Source organism: Mugil cephalus, chromosome 3, assembly GCF_022458985.1.
Source record: "Mugil cephalus isolate CIBA_MC_2020 chromosome 3, CIBA_Mcephalus_1.1, whole genome shotgun sequence".
NCBI lineage: Eukaryota > Metazoa > Chordata > Actinopteri > Mugiliformes > Mugilidae > Mugil > Mugil cephalus.
The window spans coordinates 13,115,552-13,119,574 of record NC_061772.1 but is presented as its reverse complement, the minus strand read 5'-3'; positions in this window follow the sequence as shown (position 1 = coordinate 13,119,574).

Here is a 4,023-nt window from a genome sequence, read left to right as displayed (position 1 = left end):
ACTCTCCCCGCTGCGTCACGCTGGGGGCGGGGCCTCCGTCACAATAGCACCGTGGACTGACGGCTCTGAGCGCCGTCCACGCCACGCACACAGCCGGCTGTGTTTTCACACGGGCGTCACTACTGCTATGGGACCTGATACCAGCAGGAGCCTTCTTTCGTGTTTGTGTTTAATATCTGCACATTTGTTTCTCATCTTTAGACGACTTGTACATGATTAAAGGAGGGTTACGTCTGTATTGTTTTTCATTAAAGCCATTTGTTTGCATGACCATCATTTTTCATTTTTACTATTATCAGCAACAGACGCAGCGTTTGATGCATAATGAACATTATCTGCCAGCAAAACCAGACAGAATCTATCTATCTATCTATCTATCTATCTATCTATCTATCTATCTATCTATCTATCTATCTATCTATCTATCTATCTATCTCATCTGCAATATAGTTTGTCCATATGGAGTTGCATATGGACAAACTGGACATATTGCATAACTTCACCAGGGTCATTCGCCAGAGCATTGATTGTGGAATATGCGCACATGTGTTGTCTAGTTAAACTCCAATTATGGCGTATACATGCCAGGGAAAATCGATTTCCAATCGCATTATCTGGGTGTCCTAATCGGATTAGGAGAACTGTGATAGTAGTCGGAGTAACACGTTTACATGCACTTACGCTGTCAAGCTAAAGTCTTTTTTGTGTTTGTGTGTGTGATTTTTTTTTCTTCAGATGCATGTAAATGGACTGACTGTTGTTAGCTTAGATAAACAATAGCCCTGTGGGGTTAATAACGTCAGGACTTGCCCATTTTCCCCAAGTTGACATGCTTCTTTCACGACTTAAAACGACTTTAAAACTTCTCACACAATGATTGTGTTAAACAGACACTTATTCACCAGGTCAAAAACAGCCTTTTTGACAGCGAGTCATTTTGGTGCGATGCTCCTTCCACCTGAGAATGAGCTCCTGTAGCCTCTCTTGAAGTGTTGGGTAGCACGATGCTCTGGAGCCACATCTGTTCACGGCTATCTGGCGGGCTAGCGAACAGATAAAAGGATAAAAGGAACATGATGTTTACTTTAGTACAGTTTATTGACAGTTATCCTACATGTCTGCGCTACAGTTAATGGTCGTAAGAATTTTTTCCGGTAAATGTAAGCTAAGTAACGACACTCTGCTCTTGTCTCTGCTGAGGCTGCGATTCAGTGTAAAGATGCTTTACACCTGAGCTCAGAGCGGCTTACATACCAGGGCCACTCCATTGTCAACGTGTATCCGATGTTTGCTAAAACCAAATATGGCTTTGTTAGCATCATCGCTACCTGTGTACTGATGGTCGTGCTTGCTTCCTAATTTATAACAGTGATGACAGTGACAGTGACAGTGGCTCCTGTATTTTATAGTCAAGCTGTCAACCCATGACTATATTTTAACAGGGATATTAAGGCTACGTGTGCTCGTCTGCTGGGCTGAGAACCAAACTATTGTTTTTCTCTGGTAGGTTTAGTTAAAAACAGACTTTCCAAATGTGTTTGTTGGCTAATGCTACATATTTATTCCCTGCCTGATTGCTAGCATGTTTTAGCGCCCCGTCCCTGTGGTGGACTGATGACTCTGTGCCGCTTGATAGCAGGACAGGTTATAGGCGGTGAAATAGAAAATAGATGCAACAACTTCAGGGTTTAGTCTGTTGTGTAAAACCAACTTGTCTGACTCAAATGATTTCTCCCAATGTAGTCATCCCCAATAAGATGCTCACTACACACCACCATTTTTACATCCAGGATACAATACGGCAAGATGGCAGTGCCCGTGCTATAGAACATGTAACGGCTGCAGTATTTTTTCCTTATATGTCAACATTTGTTGTGTGTGTTACATATTTTTGATAAGAGAGAAAAACCTCATCTATCAAATGCTGTCTACATATCCCTTTTTTGGTGTCGAGGCTTTTGCTGCTGCATACTAGTAGTGTTGGGGTTGGCACGAAACACAAAACAAAACAAAACAAAACAAAAAAACGAGAGAAACATCCTCACATCATGATCCCCAACACCATCTAATTTATTTCAGTGGAGCCTGTATTTCAACACATAGTGGGCGCACATGCACAGCAACCCAGGGTCATCAGTGCAGTGGAGAAAGTCCTGCTGTGTAATTGACCACATAAAACATTCGACATTTGTCCACATTCTCTGTTCCAGTCCATTTGAGTGTGGCCTGAATTAGCACCCCTACAGGCAGAGCTTTTTTGTGCCTTTTATTTGTTCAGGTTTAGAGAAAGAATAAGGGTTGGGCAAAGTAGAAGACTCTTATTGTCATGGTTACATTAATAAAACCAATATTGTGGAACAGGCGAGGTGAAAAGAAATATTAATAACTAGTTTGAACAATGTCACATAACTTCCTGATTCTTGAATTTTCCTGAATGTTTGTGTCTCACCAGTAGAGCAGATCCCAAACTGTGTTGGTTCAACGCGGGACTATTCGCGGAGTTTCCGCAAGACAAGAAGAGAAGAGAGAGTGAATGTTGAACTTTTTCTTGTCTGATGCAGAGACACATGATTCAAGAAAGAAATAGTTGTGTTGTGAATTTTTTCTTCATGTAAACAGTCATTAGCTTCTTAATGTGTTTGCCGTGTTGGTGAACCTTAGAAGGTGACAAAATGTCAGTGTTGTACTTCCGCCCCTAGTGACCAGAAATAAAGGAATAGTGCAGGGGTACAATTGATAGCTAATGATTAAATCCAGACCAAAAGCTTCTGATAATCTAATTATTTTTGAGTAAAAGGTAAAACATCATTTGGATTTTATTACGGGGCGTGTCTCAGGTGGTGCACAGGAAAAAAAAATAGTCCTACGAACAGTCAGAGCCATTTTGTTGAAACCAACTCAACTGCACAGTTCACAGATGACGTAGATGACCATGTCACTGCGACTTAAAAAAAAAACTCAATTGACGCAGTAGATCTTTGGTGAAGCAAAATGAGTCAACTATAGCGACTCCCATACAACGACACCCAACTTGGGTCAGTTGTTACGACCCGGCTCGAGAGGCACGACATAAAGTGAAGACACATGACGGCACAGGAAGATACAAAACTATGGTTTTATTTAATTGAAAACAAAACAAAAAGACAAATGGTAACGAGCTTCTGCAGCTAAAAAAAAAAAAAAAAAAAAATCCTCCTACGCCTCTTCAACAAGGCCCTTTATTCAGTCTTCTAAGGTGTGGCTGATTAAGATGATTGAGCACAGGCCAAAGAAACTTGCGCAGCCAGTGGAAGTGTTGAGGGGCGTAACAGGAACGACAGTTGATCAGTATTTCTTAGTAAATAGTATGTTAGACATGCCAGGTGTATTATCTGTGCCAGTTCAGCAGTGTTGCAGTGTTTTTCTTTGGGTAAGTTCAATTAAATTATACATTAAAACACAAGCAAATCACTTCAACCCATACTGATTATTACGTTGTGCATTGTCCACAATCAGTTAATAAATGACTGTGAGGCTGTAGGAGAAACTGCACAGTTATGGAAAACAGCTATTCCAGGACATTCACTCATTATATTTCCATGTATTCAGACAATCGGTTAACAATTTTAACATTTTTTCTCTCTAAGCAGGGATATAAGGCATGTGAGAAGTTTACTGACATTGCCATAATTTCTTCCAAGACACCATCAAAAAAAGTGAAACGATAGGAAGATAAATAGATACTGTGTTGGACGTTGGGGGATCATTCAAACAATTTCAGAGTTGTTTCATGCATTGTTAAGTTCACCATCATACAAACAGTAGATTATAAATTACTGATGAATCCGATGAATGAAGTGAGTGCATTGTCAGTAAAGAAGTGGAGTCACAGTAAAAATCACCATATTAACCAAAGGAATAAATAGTTAAATTATAACACACAGAACATTTACACAGAATGAAAATATATGCATGTATTCATAGCATAATATATAAATTGCAAGAAAGAAAGAAAGAAAGGCCAAGACCAATGTGGGTCAGTTT